General features: G+C 46.7%; 1 long non-coding RNA gene across 1 annotated transcript in view; it reads right to left on the bottom strand.

The window, feature by feature from the left end:
- LOC139061242 (uncharacterized) overlaps nt 1-18813 on the bottom strand; it is a 146085-nt gene extending 127272 nt beyond the window's left edge. The window contains exons 1-2 of the long non-coding RNA XR_011515271.1: nt 18496-18813; nt 17498-17650 (exon numbers count right to left, since the gene is read on the bottom strand). This is a non-coding gene — a long non-coding RNA (uncharacterized lncRNA). The remainder of the gene's footprint in view (nt 1-17497; nt 17651-18495) is intronic.
- Nucleotides 18814-21318: the final 2505 nt, after the last annotated feature.

Here is a 21318-nt window from a genome sequence, read left to right as displayed (position 1 = left end):
GTGGCTCAAGGCAAGTGCGTCTCTTGGTAGTTTGGCCTTTCAACGAAGACACCGAAAGTATAGCGCTTTATGATGTGCTTTTACTTGACATGACCTGTACTATAGTGAATGCGATGTCCCCTACTACTGCAATTTATTTCATGCTTACATTTATTCTCGAAGCCACGAAAGTGTCCATTGATATAGGCCTATGTACTGTCCGATGTGAGATGGATGTTAAACAACCCAAGAATGTCGAAAATTATCTGCAGCCCTCCATCGCGGCGCCCCTCATGGCCTGAGTCGCTTTGGGACGTTAAACCTCCAAAGCCTAAGCTAAGTGCACAATAAGGAGTGCAGTTTTTTGTCAAGTGAGTTCGCACAGCATTCGTTCATTAGGTTATTCGCTCACTTGGGGACTTTTTTTTTCCTGGATAGCTATCACTGAGGAGACGTATATGCCGGCGCCGTATCTTCCGGGGCGCATCTTCGGGGGACGCATCTTCCGGGGACGCTTTTTTCTACACCAGTTCTTCAGTGATTCGCTTTAAAGATGCCCTCAGTTTTCCAAAATTTCGCGTAACTGTAGCAGCGGAGGCCATTCTAGCAGTGTGGCCCAGCAGGCAGTCCTGACATAGTGCGAGGAACGCTGTCGTTGGTGCGAGGGACGTTCCGAAAGTCATTTAGGTCCACCCGGAAGCTTTTGTGAAAAACAAAATACACTGTGGCATCAAGAACAATACCCTTTGCACTACTTTTCCACATAAGCACCCCCACATTAAAACATTTCTCGTACTTTGCAATCGGTTTAAAGTAACTTCCCTGGTAAAACTCAGTGTCTTGCGATGGAAAAAATTGTCGCACGGACTGCTCCACCTCAGCATTGCTTTCGAAGTGACGTCCCCAGACTGCGGCTTTCGATGCAGGAAAAGGTTCCCATTCTTACCGGGTAAAAGCACGCTCTTCCATTGGTGACCAAGCAGCCAGCACACGTCTGTCTGCCGTTATGACTTGTACTCGAATAATCTCGGGCACGCGGGTCTGGTGCTACCACGGCTACGTCAGCTGGTATACTCCATAGGGTAATTTAACTTCGTTGACTTGCGATACCTTTGTGTATCGTCTCTCAGTCGGTCGAGGACGCCCGCGGTTTCTGGTGGGTATATTTCCCGCTTTTGGCCTCGCTGCGGTAGCGCAGCGAATGTAACGCATCATCATAGCAGCGCATCATCAGAACATCTTTTCAGGCTAGTTGGCAAATTTTCGCCGACGTTGCACGTTCTGTCAAGGCACACTGCACACGGGCACACAGGACAGGCGCAGCGCCCTGTCTATGCTTGAGAGACATGTTCAACTGTGAAGAGAATTCCATTGACAACACATGCGCGCCGTGTGACATTCCTTCGTGTTTATGGAAACACGACATGAAAAGCCCCTTCCTTATCAGATTTCAAGTGCACGTGACCAAAAGCGCAACTATTTTCGTGAAACAGGTATTTTAATCCATGCAGGTTACTTCTGATTATATTCGGTTACAGGATTTCAAGTAGAAATTTGCCTCCAAAATTTAGTAAGCAAAGTTCCTATTTTAGTGCTGCTATATATTCACGTAACATGTTGAGTATTGCTAGTTTCTCAATAGTTTGCTGAGAATACTAGGCATCAGTTTTCAGAGATAGTTACCTTGATCAATGAAAGTTTCGATTCGTCTTCTTAAGGATTAGGTAATTGAGAGTTTCCTTTGCTTTGGCTTGATTTTTCTGCAACATAGCCGCAAGAGCAAAACTTCCGATAGTTTAAAGCTGCTGGGCAACTGGCCATTGGATTTTTTCCCGCTTGAGAATTTGTGCTATAAAGTGGTAAAACTCTAAGAAGAAAAGGAGGAAACGGGGTATCGAGGTTGCAACTGGTCTGCCACAACCATTCCTCCCTTTAGGGGGTAAGTGCGATGGGATGAACTGTTACCCCCATGCCGTTACTCCTCCGAGGACTAACAGTTGCTCTTTTCCGATGCTCCTCAAGGGAGTAACGATCATTATTTCCGATGCTCCGCAAAGGTGGAATTAATGAAATTAGGCATTTATACAGTGATAAAAAAGATTACTGAGCTGAAAAAAGAAAAAAAATGTGCACGAAAACAGGATTCGAACTCACGTCCTCGCGCTCCCAAGTCAGCTACTCTAACCACTGCACCACGGCAGACTGGTTGATGTGGGTAGGAAATTGAGACAGGTTGTGGGGTCTCAGGGTCTCACAGAAGTACCGATCACCACGGGTTCGAGCTTAGCGAGCCACAGGGCCGCGTCAGCCGTCAGCCTCTAGCGCCGCTGCGCGCGAGCTCAGGCCACAAGGGGCTACCGAGCGACGCACGCAAAAACACAGTATTGCCCTAAGTTGACGGAAACCGTTCATTGTCTCCAACGGCACCCAACACTGCACGAACGCCCGGTCCCGGGACGGCGGGGAACCAAAGGGATCCCGCACCAAGGGCGAAAAAATTGGAGGACGCTTAAGCTTCGCCTTCAAGAGTGGGACGCGACAGCGTTCCCGTCGACCCGCCAAGGGGTATAACACAATGCGCTATGGCACAGCGATCACTTACGATGCGCCCCGCATCGGACTTAGTGCCCACCTATCACGCGGTGAGCGTCGAGCAACGCAGCGTTTGGCGCGGCAACCAAACGTGCGCCTGAGCGAACGGAACGAACCAAAGAACTCGGTGTCTTGGAGGGGAAACGATCTACGCCAGCCAAACGTCGTGATCGGCACGGGCAGAGAGATAGATAGTAATCTAAAGAAAGGAACGGCGCTTGATTCTGCAACCGGGAGCACGGCGAAGCGTCGTCAGGGGAGAGGGAGTCCCGCGACGCGCCTGGCAGCGGTCCCAATGCGCGCGCGGCGCGCCTCCTGTCGGGGCAGCGCCGTACATTGAGAGGAGGGGGTCTTCTGTGTTTGCCGCAAGATGGCTCTGCGTGTGCGGAAAGCGCCGAAGAAATGCAGCGGAAACGCACTTCGCAACTCGTGTAATTGTGACTTCTGTACGTTACATGTTCATAATTACCGATATACACCGCAGTATAACTTTCTACGACTCGTTTCGAAGGCAACACCGCATTCACTAGAGGCGCGTTTGCACCGCTTGGAAGCATCGAACTCGTGGCTGAGTGGTAGCGTCTCCGTCTCACACTCCGGAAACCCTGGTTCGATTCCCACCGGGCCAATCTTGGAAGTTGCTTTTTATTTATGAAGCGCCTGCCGTGATTTATCGCTCATGGTCAACGCCGACGCCGACGCCGACGACACCGGCTTTTCTGCGACACGAGCTCCTTAACGCTATCGCGTTAAAATACAGTTAGGGGCGCCTGTAGCATGTCGCTGCGAGAGCACAGGCTCAAGCTGGATGAGGATGTGGTGCCCCTTCGTGCCGTGTCGCTCGATCCCTATGGGGACTTTGAGTCGACAAGCGCAGAGCGCAGGGGCCTGCCCCGGAATTCTGCGCACGACGCGGGTCGTGCCGTGCCTCTCCGTCCCAAAGGGGAGTCTTACCGAACTCGGCGCGCGGCACGTTTCCGACGCCCCATCTGCACAGGCAAGATCGGACGCCGGCGGGCTGATGAACGGCTTTAGCAACGTAAACGGTCCGTCACGATAGCCGCCATTTGCAATGTCCACAACGATTCCTGTTTTAAGGAGAAAGTCCCTTCCGAGGATCACAGGAACACTGAGCCCGTGGAGATGAACGAAACGCGTGCGTCTCATTCGCTTTCCCCACCCGACAGTCAGCCTTGCGGCGCCCGCCGAATGGGCCACGCCTTTCGCAAGATTGAATGTCGTTCGGCAATCCCGCAAGCGCCCTGAGTACTTCTGTAAGTGGGATAACACCTGTTCGCCGAACAACGAAGCGCTTGCGCCCGTGTCCAACAGCGCAGGAAATTCGCGGCCGACAATGGTCACCGGAATGAAGGGCGCGTGCGCCCCAGCAACACAGCCTGCTCGGTACGCCGAGGGGACAAGCAAGGTTTCGGTCACTCGTGCCTTCACGAGCGACCCGCGCTCCCGTTTCCCGACCTCGCAGGAGGCCTGGGCGCGGTGCAGTCCCTTGCTATGTGCCCTCGTTGTTGGAAGCGAAAACAGCGCACTCCTTCTCGGTATCTTTCCCGAGGCGGAGCGGCCTCAGCTCCCTGCCGGCGTCGACTCACTGCTTGACCAAAGGGCCTGTTGTCACGAGCGTCCGCATCTGCAATGCGTTGGGTCGAAGTGCGTCCCTGCGCATGCATTTCGGGCGGTGGTGCAGCACAGGCTGCCCGCCTCTCGTACGTGTAGGGATCTAGAGCGCGCGCGCTCAGCTCCCAAACACACCCACTTGTAGCCGCAAAGGCAGCTTGGCCGGGTTGTTGCCGTTGGGGGAGGGGCACAGGCTCTCCCCACGCGCATCGTGGCTCAAGGACCTCGCTGGCGGGCGGCGGTGGGCGATAGGCTCGCGCGGCGAGAATGTCGTGTTGAATGCGCTTTGCCTTGGCGGCCATTTCGTCTAAATCTCGGAAGCGGCCGCCGCGAAGGTACGCCGAAAAGGTCGGATGTGCCTGCCTGAGCACCCATTCGACGCGTTCCTCTTTCGTAACTTTGGGCTCGGCGACTAAGAACAGGTCTTGCATCGCGCGTACGTACTCCTGAAGCGACTCGTCAGGAGCTTGTGTACGTAGCTCAAGCTCTCGCCGCATCCTGCTCTGGTAGTCAGCGGGTAGGAATTCGCGCAGGAATGCCACGCGGAACTCCTCGAGGGTTGTTGCACGGTATCCGGAAAGCCGGTACTACATAGCCGCCGTGTCAGTAAGTGCTACGGGAACGACGCGTTCTAGCACCTCCTGATCCTCCAAACGATTTGTCATCTGGTAGCGTACCAGGGAGTCACAATTATCCCTTGCACTGAGCAGGTCACCGTATCCGCTGTAAGTCGGGACTGCCAACCGCACAGCGGGGTGCGCGCATTTAGGGACAGCCGAAAGCGCCTTAACTGCGCCCGAGAGTGACTGAATCATTCCGGCGGCGTTTTACAACAGCGTCTGTGCGCCTGCTCCAAAGGGAACCGTTGGCACGTTAGCGGCGTGGTCGAGCAAGGCTGAACAGGCCTCCAGCTCGATCAGCGGCGCGGCTTCCACAGGGCCCTTACAAAAATTTTTAATGTGTTTTTTTAGAAAGTCTTTTGAACTTTCTCTATAGAACTTTATTGTGTTTATTTTGATTGCCTATAGAATTTTCCTATAGAGTTTCAAAAGTTATTTGGCCACCGCATTCTTATAGGAACTCTAAAGACACATTTCTATAGAACATTTCTATCGAGTTGCTTTAGAGATGCTAAAGACAAATTTCTATAGAATATTTCTATCGAGTTCCTTTAGAGATGCTAAAGACAAATTTCTATAGAACATTTCTATCGAGTTGCTTTAGAGATGCTAAAGACAAATTTCTATAGAATATTTCTATCGAGTTGCTTTAGAGATGCTAAAGACAAATTTCTATAGAATATTTCTATCGAGTTCCTTTAGATGTGCTAAAGACAAATTTCTATAGAATATTTCTATCGAGTTTCTTTAGAGATGCTAAAGGCAAATTTCTATAGAATATTTCTATCGAGTTCCTTTAGATGTGCTAAAGAGAAATTTCTATAGAATATTTCTATCGAGTTTCTTTAGAGATGCTAAAGGCAAATTTCTATAGAATATTTCTATCGAGTTTCTTTCGAGTCCCTACAAGCAAATGCCTATAAAAGCTAGGCCGATGTGTGTAAAGTACTTGCAATTTACCAAAGTTCTACTGTAGGCAATAAGGACTACAGTAAATGCAGTGGGAAAATAATTGGTGCTACAACCACAAAGTATTCAGTTTGAAATGTTTATTGCACTTCAGACTAGATACATGCTTCATATATGTGACATACACACTTCAGACTAGAACTTGCAACACGCAAACTGTAGCTGCCAACATGCTTCTCAGGTCAAGCTGGTGGTGCAAACACACGAAACATGAGGTAAAAGAATCAGTGGCAGACTTGATTACAGTTGACACCTCGCAATAACAGGCTTGACTAGGACAAGAAACCATACCATTAAAACTGCAAAAGGAGTGCCTGTTCCAGCAGTGCACATTAAATGTTTGGATACTAAAGCCTGAAAATAGACTGATATGAATGTGCACTGCAATGTTGTGTCAGCCTGACGAAACGACACAGCATTTTAGTCTGAGCAAAAATAACACTGGCAGTCGCTGCAAAAATGTGGCAAATAATGGCTTTCACAGATAAGTACACCATATACCGAAACCACACAGCATTTTAGTCTATGTTTATGTGTAAAATTAGCACTGGTAGGCCCTGCAAAAATGTGGCAAACAGGGGTTATCATAGAGCAGTACAGCATATATCGTAAAAAGTTTAAAAGCTTGTATTTCGTTGTAAGGGAAACAATTTTGAGATCAGAGCCAATATTCTAATTAGGGTGAGAAATACAAACCAGACCGACACACGCAATGACTAAAAAAGAGATCTAGCTCAGGAGCTCCTATGTAATGCACATGAACAGTAAAATCGTTTTTCTCGGCAACTATGCAACCAAATTTGATGAGGTTTGATACATTTAAAAATGTTTAAATTATAGTTTTTACATTAGCACCATCAATTTTTATTAAAATTTGCTGAAAATAGCAAAACTTGAAGGAAAAGGACTTAGTTTGCAACTGTAAATAAAAAAAAGAGCTAGCACAAGTTCGTTAATTCTGTAAATTTTCCTACTCAAATACATCCAAAATACAGAAATACTTTTGAGACAACCACAGCACTAATTTGAATTAAGTTTGCGGCATTTGAGAATTCTACCTGTTGCAGGAAGGACTATTTGGCAGGTTTAAGAAAAATAACACCACGAAGCTTACTAATGCTCGTCTCTGTGCCAGAAAGAGATATCATAGTTCTGCAGACTCCATCTGCTATGTCTAAAGTCAACAAACTGTACATATGAATTTACAGCTAGCATGAAATTGTTGCAACGTTTGAGAGTTTCGCGCATCTACTCATAAATTAGTGATTGTATATTAGAGCAGCATATGGTATCTCTAATTTGACAGATTAAATTATGGTATTAGGTCCAACAGAAATGTGATCTCATTTTTTGTTATATAAGATTTGTTAACCTTACTGCTCTGTTTCTTCAAAATTTACAGTTTCCATGAATTCGTGCTACGTGAATTATGCTTTTTCAAATAACGTTTACTTTGATGCAACAATATTTCTTTATTTTACCTGACTCCTTGCTAAAAAAACTGCACAGTATTCATGAGATATGAATAAATAAATATTAAGTGAATAAGTAAACAAATAAATATTGCGGTTTGTCTTATCATTCCACCACCAGCATGAACTGTAGGGAGCTTTGGCTACTGCCCACATGGTTGCAAGTTCATTCTTACATGACCACCTGCTATTTCACTTCCCAGGAATGGAGCGAGGAAAGGCTAGTTTTTGGCCTCATTTGGTCCGTCTAGTAACGGCGATGGTGGAGCCTGGAAAATAAAATTGAAATTAATTTTCAAAAGGTGTAATGAACATTCAGTCATAATGTATTAGCAGGCACAAACATGCCACAAATATCTATATAGTTGTAGCATTATGCTAAGTTTCATTTCAGTATTTCAGAAAAAAATTATAACAGAAAGGTGGCAGAACGCCCCACCTCCCCACCACTCTGCCAAACAGTGGCAGTTCTTTTGAGAATCACTTTTGAGAATATTTTTACTTTCCCAAGATTCGGTGACATCAGCACTGGGCCAATGTGCCTGGCAGTAGAATATCATTGCTGATGACAAAAAGCATCTCCGAACGACAACAGCCTAGTCACACATTAATCTCATCTTGCAATGACAACACATTCCCATTTATAACATAAGCAAGCAGGAACACCCATGAGCTAAGAGTCCTATACAGATGTCACACTATGCATAGAAAAATTTTTTTTTGAAAAGGGAATGACCTACTGGCTCCTATTGCTGAGCGGTAGACAAAATTAATATTCCATCCGCTATTAGCCATAGTTGGTATGTACTATGCTTAATATGCGAATAATAAATTTCTCACATGGAGCTTGGGCATCTAAGTATGCATTGTATGGGGAACAATAATGTTTTAAGTTGTTTTCGCCAACTATGATGGATAACTGCCAATTTGTGGTATTTGGAACACAGTCGCGGTGTCACTGTCAGATACAATGGACACAGTATATTCGTGCTTTTTGAGTTATTGAAACAATTAGTTTCTAATCTAGTACGGGTATGTACACTGATATGTATCCTAAACGCAATGATAAGACTGCCCAATTGCAATTGAAATGTTAATTCAGTTTTAATTAAAAAGGGTCCTTCTTGCAACCTGGCATGTAAAAAACAGAAAACAAAAATTATACTAATCAAGTAATTTTGAAAACTGATTGCATAACTGCTCTATAGGTCAAGCAGAAAATTTAACAAGAAATAACGTGCCTAAAACTAGTTGCAACAAACAAATTTGTTACTACGAAGGTTGCGGACAATTCAGTAAACAGATTGTGACCCAGTCTTTTTATGTGGCATTCCTCAGCGATGTTGTTGGCCAATTGGTTGCCGCAGCTGAACAAAACAGATGAACAGTCTAAATCAGGTGCGCAGCCCCAGTCCCATCGGTGCATGGTCAAGTGGGACGAACATACTGATCCGGGGAGTGAATTATGGTGCTGTCTTAGGTACGTGTTGAGGCACCGGCCAATCTGTTGCATGTACATTTGACCAAATATACACATGATCACAAGAATAGACTACACTACCCCTGACAGACAAGACAAATTTAGTGGTATCTAAGCAAGCCTTTCTTTTCAGGGTGCCATATGCACAGCAGTGTGCAAGAGAATTGAGAAAGGCAAGCAGGCAAGGGAGGCTTGCTCGGTGAAAGATACCACCAAATTTGTCGTGTGTCACAGGCAGTGAGTGCACTGTATCCCTTTCACATGTGGTCAAGCGTACATACGGCAAACTGGCCGGTATCTTCTCATGTGTATAAGAGATCCAGTATGGTCATCCAACTTGGCCGTACATTTCCACAACGGGGCTTCATGTTGGATTACAATCGTTCATCTGTTTTAATCCACCGTAAAAACTGACAAGTGAAATCGATGAGGCATACCACATATATAGTAAGAGATGTGGGTGAGCCCCCATATTTAATGCAACAAACAAAAAAGGCATCCTGTGTAGGTCAACAAGGTATCCATATCAGTCTGTGCCTATGTACTACAGAAGTAAATGCAGCTTAGTAAATACTGACCTTCATATTAATTTTCAAGAAATTAAAGCTCACCAAATGTGTATTTTGCAGTGGCCGTTACTATGGGAACAGAGAAGTAACTGTAAAGATATCAATGATAAACAAAGATGTGCACACTACGTGCTTAGACCTGTGACATATTTAGTCCACTACCCTTCGAATTCCTACATGCACAGAAAACTGCACGAGATTCTAGCACAAACAGAAAAAAAAATATGCAAATAGGGGTACAGCATAGGAAATAGTTTTCAAAGAATAAAACCCCAATAAAGAATCATAAATACACTATGTACAAAGCAAAAAATATATGTAACTTGCAGGTAAGCAACTTACGCAAAAGAAATACTAAACATCAGGAATGGTTGGGTATAGTTTTATACAGAACACAATCATGTGGGCATAATGGCTATGCACACTAATAGGTAGCAAGTTCAATAAGGTTGCATAAATATTTAGTCTCTTTGGTATGCTGCATTAAGTAATGTGTCGACAAACTTCACCATGAATGACACCAAGCCCCCCTTTTTGGAACACGTACATTTCATACACACCTGTCATGACGATCCAGATCACACGCCATGCTGCTGCAGCCATATATCCACAGGGTCGGCATTTCTTGGGGCTCCTCGATCTTGTAGTTAATGTTGTGGGTCACGGCCTCGCCACTACAAAATCAATTCTATGTTAGCTTAAAGCAGTGGCACAATAAAGCTGTGATATCGTGAAAACATGCAATCAGCACCTAAAAGAGTCACGAAAACAATGTCTGCACTAATGTGGAAAGAGAGCAAATGCTCGAAATCATCGAATGTCATGACAATGCGGACCTCTACATCAAATAAAGTTTTGGACGCACCGCAGCAGCAGATTACAATCTAAACTTAATGTTTTTTTTTTCCATTACTTAGTATAGGCAACGTTCCCCTGTCATGCTTAGTTAAGTCAGTTATGTCAACACATCTTGCCTTGGAAATAAAGCTGTACTAGTAGCAAGCTGTGATTGGCTTACATTTTTTTCTTAGAACTGTTCGTTAGCCAAAAACCTCGTAAGCAGAGATTGTGCACAACGTCGAAGCATTTATAAGTGAGGAAACGTCATTGAAGAAAGAATCGATGAAGAGGTGGACGGGTCGTTACTATGCAACTTTAGCAGACAGGCGGGAGCTCACGCACAACTGCACGAGGCGAACACGATTTCCGAAACTTTTCTCAGGGGAAGCAAACGCTTATCAGGATTATCAATTCCGCACTGTGGCAATAGAGTTGCGTACACAATTCTTACAACCAGCGCGTAGCAAGTATCAGCACAGGGTTCACTGTTGTCGTGGGTGTTCCACTTACTACGTTCGCAAGGCACTCTATACACACACGGGAAGCACACACAACACGGATGAACGCACGTGTAGTTGGCGAGCACGATTGCTTACCGTTTCAACAGTACGACGAGGTCGAAAGGCACTCTCCAAGTTTCCAGTGATGTGTCTGCGATGTTACTTGCAGCAAACAAGCCACTGGGTAGTGGACGAGCTGAGGCGCGCTAATAATACGCATTACTTCTCTGCGCCGTCCACCAAACTTTCCACGAACACAAGCGGAGACAAAGGAAACGCACTCCATGGCATGAAAATCGTTGGTCCACATTTAGCTGGAGCGCCACGCATACGGCGTGCTTACAGCGAGACTCAAGCCATCTTCTGGCACTTTCGTGCTCGCGAACTACGTCTCATTTCATTACAGCAAACCTAATAACACACGGTCAAATAAACACATCGACGCAGCTCGCACGACAACCGTTGAAGACGGAGCAATAACAACACGCCGTAGCTTCGTATTCTACCTGTCGCGTTGAATACGAAAATACCGGCGCCGCCAGCGCCGTCTGTATAATAGTGCGGCTGCTGTGGCCTCCGTGATTCCTACAATAATACCCACTACAGCAGGTTTTGTGCCGTTTTGAGCCGGCCTTTGAGCCGAACTACATACATATGTTGCTAGACAAGAAGAAACATTGACATGCTCATATTGTGTGCTATAGTTTAAGGCAGAAATAAATTACATGCAGTATTCTTGCTTTTGAATCGCTTATGCCACATGTAGTCAGCAAAAAGCATGGCCTTCAAGATCTCGACAATTTACCCTGTGTAAGCTATCGCTGCGGTGTGATTTTAACGATTTCAACCTCGGTCACTGGCCTTAAAACCCTAACTGACTTTATGCGCAGCCGTTACCTGCAGTGCCTGTGCCCTCACTTCGTTTCTCATTGAAGTAACTTCCTGCTGTCGTTTAAATGTAGCCCAGAAATTGTCGACACAACCTCGGAGGTACACGTGTGCAGTGTGTGATGTTTCCGTGCGCTTGTGTCCGTCGCACAGCAACGTATATACGATGATGTTTAATTTTACCCGTGAGGTACAGGTTACGCTTATGTGTTCCCTATCTTGCTTTCGTGGCGATGCGCTTATCATGCGCGGATCGCGCTCATGTGATCTGTGGCTGTTCAAGATTCCTTGAAAAAAAAAAAATCGTTTCTGCAGCGTGCATTTGAGTGGTATGTGCCAGAAATTTGCGGCGGCGTTCGATCTGTTTCCGCCCCAAGTGCTGCAGTCACTGCATGCCAGCAAATAAATATGACGCGATTGCTAAGGCGCAGTTTTGCTTAGTGTTTCTTGGTATACATCTTTGTGATTTACCTGCATATGCGATATAAACCACAATGCGCGCTTCCGTTATATTTCTTTGGTTTTCCTAATTTCGATTAGTGTGATGTTTGCCTTGGTCAATGAGTGTCTTTTTAACGATGCTCTTACTTGATAGTAAAAAACCTCTGAAATGCCGATTGCAAGAACCAGCGTCTTCCAGTGCCTTCCAGTGTGAAACCAGCGCGTTTTTCTTTTTTCTTTTTCTTTCTTTTTTTTTAAGCACTGGATCGCACTGGGTACGCTGGCGCTCGCTGGGACTCACTCGAGACCAGTGAGAACGCTGGATAAGAGCTGGGTCACACTGGAAGAGACGCTCGCATTGGAAACGGCGCTGGTTGTGTTTGTGCCGCGCTGGCTCCAGCACGCAAGGACGAGCGCTGCTGAATATTAAATGCTTTATACAATTTCATGGCTTGATACTAGTCTCTTGTCCTAAATAACGCTATATCTTAGGGTCATAGAACTATTTCGTGTCGCAGCATGGAATAAAGGTGCGTGAGCTGCCTTGTTTATTCCTGCACATGTGACACTGAAAATCACTTTCGTTTTTTGCATTTTGCCTTGTGACAGGGCGGACAGCTAAATTCTTTAACGAAACCACGCATAGACGGAGGACGCCGCTTTTTTAGTAGTTCGCACGTAACGTATGACTGGGAGTTATCGCCATTGTCGCAGTGTTGTGGAGTGGACATGAAATCCAGAAGTCGTTCAGACGCGCTCGAACGGACCCCGAGTTCGATGCCTACCGTTGCTTGATATTATCGCACCGATAACAAGGCTGAGGCGATTCGTGCGCTTCCACTTTCCCTACTGTACTAAAAAGAGTTCTGAGGCTCAAATACACACATTTTAGCTTTCGCCAGCTACCCGCGCCGAGATCAGTCCCCATCGAAGCTTAGGCATAGCGTATCCGCCGAGTCCGTCTGCACGCTGTCGGCGCGTCTAACCTCAAGAATCAAGAAGTCTAAAAAGGATAAATTACTTTATATTTCAGATTTCGCATCGGTGCTTTTAAATAAACAATTTTTTCATGTCTACAGTGCCAGCACAAGAAGTGAGGAGCGCCGATGTGACGCATCATAAACGCAGGTATATGTGCTGTCGCCGAAGGCTCCCAGCACTAGCCTGCGTTTCTCTGACGAATATATATGGCTAGACAGACGTGTAGACTGAAAGGCATCACTGAACTAAGAAAACATTGCATACCCCTCGCGTGAAGAACAAGAAACGGCTATCGAAATCGGCAGTAACAGCCCATTCATGCAGCGTCCCGGGTCGGTGGTTCATTTAGGACTTTTTTTCGAAGCTAAAATACCAATCGCAGACGATGTTATGGCACTTCCGAGCACACTATTGAATATGGAGAGCAAATTTTTCTTTGAGGTACAGGCGTGAGTTTTAGTTGCTGGCCGATAGCGCATCTACCACGTCTGTGCAAGACTTCTCTCTGTGAAACTAAAACTGCTTCTCGATTTTGATAAGCTAAATTATCCGCCCATGTCCCTACGCTGACGCGGCGATAGCGGTAATGAGCCGGGCTGGGGATCTGCAGGTACGACGATCGAATCCTGGTCAGAGCACTTCTGTTTTTACATGTTCATTTTTTCGATTTATATTGTACTAAAACGCTATCTGTTGCTTTCTGTATTTAAAAAAAATACATACGGTGTCCAGGCACCACGTATTTAACGCGCTAGAGCTGTTTTTCGCACCAGTAACCAGCGCCTGCCAGTACGCCGCGCTTGCCCAGCGCCCCATGCATCCAGCGCGCGGCACTGGACCCATAATCCGGCGATGCACTGGATACTGGGTACTGTTTATAGAGTGAAAATATAGAGCCGTTCTTAGACAGGCCGCACTTTAGCTTGTTTAATTTCCTATAAACGTTCCTTTACAGAACTCAGTACGTATGCCATATGATGGCACACTTTTAGAACGGGAATGGAGAGCCAGTCTAGAGACAGGCCGCATTAGAAGTTCTGAAAACGTTCTATAAATTTTTCTATAGAATTTGGTACATAAGATGTCAACACGACCTCTATAGAACTTTTATGGAGGATGTAGAGCCATTCTATAAACAGGCCGCATTAGAAGTTCTGAAAAGGTTCTATTAACATTTTCCTGTAGGATTTGGCACATAAGATGTTAATACGACCTCTATAGAACGTTTCCGAAAACGTTCTATAAATTTTTTTCTATAGAATTTGGTACATAACATGTCAATACGACCTCTATAGAACATTTATGGAGGGTGAATGGAGAGTCAGTCTATAGACAAGTCGCATTAGAAGTGTTAAAAACTTTCTATAGACATTATTTTATAGAATATTGTACATATGATGACAATAAACCCTCTATATACTGCTTATAGAGCGTGAATGGAGAGTCAGTCTATAGACAAGCCGCATTAGAAGTGTTAAAAACTTTCTATAGACATTATTTTATAGAATTTAGTACATATGATATCAATACAATCTCTATAGAACATTTATAGAGAACGAATGGAGAGCCATTCTATAGACAGGTCGCGTTAGAAGTTTTAAAGACATTCTATAAAAATTACTTTATAGAATTCAGTACATAGGACGTCAATACACCCTCTATAGACCATCTATTGTGTGTGAAATGACTTGTTTCTATAGAAAGGTTTCTATAGACTTCTTATAGAGATTCTATGCGGACGACTCTATAGATCGCGAGTTCCTATAGAGTCCCTTTTGATTCCATAGGAACTCATTAGGAGTTCTAAAGGAACTCTAAATCCATTTTCATAAGGGGGATACCGGCCGCGGCGCCGCCAGCGCCAGAACAAAACGGGCTCCTAGCGGGGTGCGCCTGCTGTCGTTCACTGCCGCCACTTGAGGCAGCTATACGTGAATTGCTTAGGCCGCTTGCAGCCAGCGTCGACAAAACAGGTGCGCGCTCGAAGGTTGCGCCACTGGGCACAACCTAATGCACTCCAAAGGGAGACGAGTGAGCGAAATTCGTGGCTGCAGCATTGTAATCCCCACAGAGGGCCGTGGCAGGCCACTGGTTTTGGCTGCTCCTTTGAGTAGCAGCCATCGCGCTAACGTCGGAGAGGGCTAAGGCCCCGTTTCCGTGCTGCGCTCCGTAAACTCCACAGGGAGCCGATCGAGAGCGCTGCGACATCGCACTGCCTTGCATTCCGAAGGGAATGGGGAAGGCTCTGGCCCCGTTCCCAAACAACGCTACTGCTCCAATGGGAGCTGGTACGTAAAGCGCCTCGTGTTGTCGTCCTCACAGGGGGCTGCGACGGGTGAGGGTGCATAAGTTCGCTGCTCAAGGGGAGCACTGGCCACGTTATCGAGCAACGCGGCGTCTCCTCGCGGTAACAAAGGGCAAAAGTCACCTAAGAAATGACAAAGGTCACTCGGCCTAGCAGACATAACGCGGCAAGTATAATATACAAAGGCGTACTAACTCGGCTAAGCACAGACAAAGGCTTAATGAGCCTTTGAATCCGCGTTGGGCGCCAGTGTGGGGGTCTTCGGGTCTCACAGAAGTACAGACCACCGCGGGTTCGAGCTTAGCGAGCCACAGGGCCGCGTCAGCCATCAGCCTCTAGCGCCGCTGCACGCGAGCTCTGGCCACAAGGGGCTACCGAGCGACGCACGCAAAAACACAGTATTACCTTAAGTTGGCGGAAACCGTTTATTGTCTCCAACGTCACCCAACGCTGCACGAACACCCGGTCACGGGATGGCGGGGAACCAAAGGGATCCCGCACCAAGGGCAAAAAATACAGTTAGGGGCGCCTGTAGCACGTCGCTGCGAGAGCACAGGCTCAAGCTGGGACGCGCTGCTAGGAAAAGTCCCGGCGGCTATGCTACTTGCTCTCGCGATAACCAATGGGCCAACTCGCGAGAGCTCGGGCAATCTCCTTCAGCTTGGGCCTCCGATGAGTGCGGCTCGGCGTGGTACGACCTCGCGCGAGCACTAGGCACCCGTTCTTCGGCTTAGCGTCGGGATAGGAAACAACACGAGGTATGCGCTCCCCGCACGGGCAAAGGCGCCGTGCGTGAGCTCAGTCCCAGTCACAAAGGTGTCGGCGGACGAGAGGAAGCATGTACATACCGGGTGCTGTCCCAAGGCGAAAGACAGCCGGTACCGTCACGGCAGTAGCCACCAGGGGCCGCTCCGTGACGTCACTAGCTCCGCCCCCACCGCGAACCACCGCGCGAGTGGAGTGCCACCGCTAAAACTGGTTCGGAACAAGGACGTGGTGGCTAAGGATTATAGACATGGGTGAAATGCGACCGCGCAATGGCGCGTCGTATTCCCCAAATCCCCACAAGGTTAAGCATCAGAACGCAGGTGTGGCAATGTAGAAGCGACTGGGCATTTTGTGTATGCTGTGCGGGGAGAGTGTAACGTTGAGTGTACTTGCAACCATAAGCGAGTGCGAAAAGAAATCTGCCCGAGTATTCTTATGGTGCTTTAAACTGAGGCACTAGGTGATGTAAACGTGTAGCGAGCTACAACGAGGCACCTAAGACGACAGAGACGGACGATTGCTCTGTCGCTTAGTGTGTCCCGTTTGAGCTACACATCGCCTCAGTTAAGTTCGTAATCTCCTTGGAACGGAAGGAACTTAGATACTATTGACCAGCAAAATCTGGCAATCTATCAATGACTTGAGCGTTTAATGTCTATCGCTCACTTATGGTGTGCGCACGAAGGGCATGGCTCTTCACGTACCAACTTTAAGTTGGTGCGTGGTACGACGCGGCACGAGGAGGCATAGTGCTGCTTTGCATGTAGTACAATAGACAGTGCACGAACTTCGAACTATTCACGATTTATAGACAATACAGTTTTTGCCGCATCACTGCATGACATGCACAGGCGAAAACAGCGGAGCGCATGGGGAGTAACTGTTGCCGTTCGTTTTCCAGTTGTTCTCTTTCCGATCAGGGACTAAACACTTACTCTACAAAATTTGCACTCGGCACGCACATCCATGCAGTTACTCCCTTGAAGGACGAAAGCGCCCTTTTTGGGACTAACTGCGCAGTTACTCCCGTTTTTCCCGGAATTCTTCTTAGAGTGTATACGAAGCTTAGGGCGAAGACGGCAACGCGCAGCAAGAAGTGGCTTCGACGTCTCGTATGCTGTACAAAGCCAAGTGAGGCGCAACATTATACGAATGGGAATTCAATCATTGTCACCGAAAACTGCTCGGCTCCTTAGTTTAGCCCATAACCAGCCGGGAACATCGCGCCCCACAGACGAGCAAGCGATAACGAGAAACTGACAAGCGCACGGTTTTTTGGAGCACGTGGAGCGAATTTCGCTGCGTAACGTCACAGGGCACCCGGCGCCGTATCAAACGACAAGAAGACAGCGGTCTCCGTGCTCATGGCCCTTGTGCCGTGCCCTGTCAAGTGGTTTCTGTACGAAAATAATGAACTACAGAAGCACCGAATCACAACCAATATTAACTAATTTTTCTTACCTTCATCGATCAGGAACCGCTCTTCCACTACAACAATAGGCGTAGTCCTTTCCTCTCAAGTGGTCCAAGCAGAGGCCGTAGCCGTTATACATCTGCTCCCACTTGAGCTCCGCCAGGACTCCCAATGAAGCGTCATTTCACCATGTATCACATCTGAAGAATTGTCAAAATACCTCGTGGTCATGAGTAAAGAACACTTATAGAAGCGAAACGAAAGTTGAGAATATGCAGAAGCGACTTAACAAAATTCTGCCGTTTAGGCACTGTTTGAAAAGTGAAGCGATCCTACGTTGACACATAGGTAACTCGAGCTTCATGTAATTCATAACGGAAAGAGTGACTGCTACGCAATTAATCTTTTTTTTTTGCTTGTGTTGTGTTCGTGACCATTCAAAGGTGGTAATGTAATAACAAAAGAACTGCTCAATGGAAGAACTGTCCAGCGTAACCAGTTTGTGCAGAGAGCATTCAAATACCTTCGGCAGGTTTAAACTCGTGGAAAAAATGAAAGGCAACCGCTAATATATACCGAAGAGATATTTCCGTCTGCGCGTCATCTAGCATCAATCGGCCAATAATAATAATATTTGGGGTTTTACGTGCAAAAACACTTTCTGATTATGAGGCACGCCGTAGTGGAGGACTCCGGAAATTTTGACCACCTGGGGTTCTTTAACGTGCACCTAAATCTAAGCACAGGGGTTTTTTCGCATTTCGCCCCCATCGAAATGCGGCCGCAATGGCCGGGATTCGATCCCGCGACCTCGTGCTCAGCAGCCCAACACCATAGCCACGGAGCAACCACGGCGGGTTAGCATCAATCGGCCAAGTATAGCTTCAGTTTCTTACAACACCGCAGAACAATGCGCCGTGCCAAACCAAAAAAGTTATTCACTTGAAAACAAGCGCGGAAAGTCTGTCGTTTCGTCCTGTAGCTGTTTTGATAAGCACCGCGCTTGTTTCTTCATAACGCACGCAGGAAAAGTGTGCTTGCTTACCTTTCGTCCGCTGGGAAACGGAAAACATTTCACCCTTGCATCGCTCCCCGTGCTGCCACATCACACAGCCGCACAGCGAGCCTTGTATCCTTCCCTCAGCTTTTCCGACATCATCGGAACATTCGCACGCACAGAAAACGTTTGAAACTGCAGGGCATACGAAAAAACGCGCGCGCGCATAGACGTCGGCAGAAGCAGACGAAGAGAATGGCAGCTGAAGCGATAAGAGCGAAAGTGCCGCCTGTTGGCGCAACAACTGAAGCGACCAAATAAGAGCATACAGAAAATGGCCAGAAGCACACTTCATTTCTACACATAACTGCATCACTTCACTTTGTTGGTGTGTAGTTTGAACAGATAGAGCCACATATTCGAAAGTTATTGAATTTTCCGTTCACTACCAGTGTCGTGGCGACACTTTATTTCCAATAACGAAAATAGAGCGTACTAGGCCGCGTCCGCTTCGGCGCTCTGCGCATGCGTCGTTCCTTCTCCGTTGAACCATAGAGAAAGGGATTGAACAAGAGCGGACACTCGGTGAAAATTGGAAACAGGAAACACGTCACGCTATACTTTTAACATCGACGAATTGGGGCCGCGAGCATCTAGAAAAAGAAGAATGTCAAATGAGATTAACAGAAATTGTTTTATTTTTTTCATTCTTTCCCAGAAAAATTTAAAATATCTGCGTATAAATTAAGATAAGCTTTGCGGTTTACTTTCGTTGCCTAGCGACAGGCGAACTGGCGAATGACGAGCCAAATGTTTACGTCATTCTTCAGACTCACCGCCTAAGCGAGAGCGACCGGGCGCGCATCTGAGCGTTGGCCTGTTTGGTCACCCGACTCACACGTCTGACTGTTTTTCTATTTTGGGATTTAGCCTGGTTTGGTGGCCTCCCGGCGAATTATTGCGTTCATTCGGAACTTCGACAAGGCAGCACTGCACTATTGGACTACGGCAAGGTGAGAAACTTTGTTCGACAGTCTGCGACGCACTTCAAGCAATTAGGCTTACTGCCCGGCAACTAGGCTAGACTTGTGACGCAGTTAACGAAAAACAGCGTGGCCGTCGTGGAGCAGTTAGTTTGAATTAAAGAATCGCACTGGGAGATGTTTGCGACGCTTCCTGTAAGCCCCAATATTGTTTTAACTAATTTCAGTAATTTTTGGGCACGCTATAGTCGCACAGGGTGCTGTGACGCAGTTTCGCGTGTACTGAATTTTACTGCGACAAGTTTTGGCGCTTTCTCTGACTGCCAACATTACTGGAACTAATTTAATTACTTTTTGGGCCACCTTTCGAGCACAGTGGGTGCGCCCGGCGCTGTGACTCGTTTAGCGAAAATCAGCTCGGCCGTGGTGCGCGGTTTCGCGCTTTAATGCACTGACAAGTTCATGGCGCTTTTCTTTCTCTGACGCTCAACATTGTTGAAAATTATTTTCGATACTTTTATATTATGAGGCCAGCTCGCCGCGCCTGTTGTGACGCAGCCAAAAGCAGCTCGGTCGTGGTGACAGTTAGTTTGGCGCGTACTGAATCTTACACCGACAAATTTGTCCCAATTTTTATGTCCCTGCAACAATTTAAGCCTTCTTTCGGTACCCCCGCTTGTCGAAAACGCGACGAGCAATCGTCAAGAGTGATTACACGGGAGTGCGTTGCTTGCGCCTGCAGAACGCAGAAGTGATAAGCCAAGTAGCTCAAACGCCGGGAACTAGTAACTCGAAAATTCTGTCTTGTGAACGGCACCCACGCATTTTGTCTTGAGTGCGAGTAGAAGGAATTCTGCGAGCGTCCAGCATGCTCTGGTTGAGAGCGTGTGTTGTGGCCACCTCTGTGTATTCTTAGCGTACTATCGCGTCGGTTGTAGCCAAGTTCGCGAAACGCGCCGTTGCCCGCGCATTCGTGCCATTAAAGTGCAGGAAATAACTATTGGGAAGAGGGGAATGTTTGGAATTAGAATGTGTTTGTGGTATGTACGGTATTGCTTGGGATGAGCCGGGTATTTTCTACGCCGTGTGTGTAAATACGAACTGCTTTTGTTTGTAATGCCACCCACTAACCACTTACGCACGCTTCGCCTCTACAGGCATTATTCTTAGATGTTAATACCAAAATAACGCTTGTAATTTTTTTCAGCTCACGTCGTCTGGTGGAGCTTCCTGCGGAAACTACTGCTGCTTACCTGGTGCCACAACGCTGGATGAATGCACAAAAAGCCCGCGACGAGCATTTACAAAGAATAAAAGAAACGTTAATTTTTCCACATTTCACAAGGTGTCTTGCGTCTTTATGAAATTGCACGTGGCACATATTCAATGAAGGCTTGTGAAGATCGTTCGCAATCAATTTTACATTATAAAATAATTTGCACATAAATATTTAATAAATAAAAAGTATGCAAAGAAATATTTGCTGTAAAAGTAAAAAAAAAATAACGGCGCCGGCGTGACGCCCACCAGCTAGAATTCAAAACGCGCGCGCACAAAACCGAAACCGGAAGTGTGATTCAGGTTTTAACAGCGACGGCTTGGTGCGCTGCAGTCAATTCGGCCGCTGGGCTCTATGGGAGTGTCCGCTCTTGTTGTATTCCTTTCTCTATGGTTGAACCAGCAACGGGAAGTGGATTCTTGTGGCGATTGTTTGTTTGACCTGCTGTAACATCTTTAAAAAGAAATGATGAAACCTACTTTCGGAACGTCCCTCTCAGAAGCCGAATCGTGCCGTGCCTTACTATGCGTGTAATTTCGCAACTGTGAAAGCATCTTAGGCTGCAACGACAAACGAGGGCGACGAAAATCAAGATGCGCAGCCAGTGGT

The sequence above is a fragment of the Dermacentor albipictus genome, chromosome 6, assembly GCF_038994185.2.
Source record: "Dermacentor albipictus isolate Rhodes 1998 colony chromosome 6, USDA_Dalb.pri_finalv2, whole genome shotgun sequence".
NCBI lineage: Eukaryota > Metazoa > Arthropoda > Arachnida > Ixodida > Ixodidae > Dermacentor > Dermacentor albipictus.
This window is presented reverse-complemented; position numbering and strand designations above follow the sequence as displayed.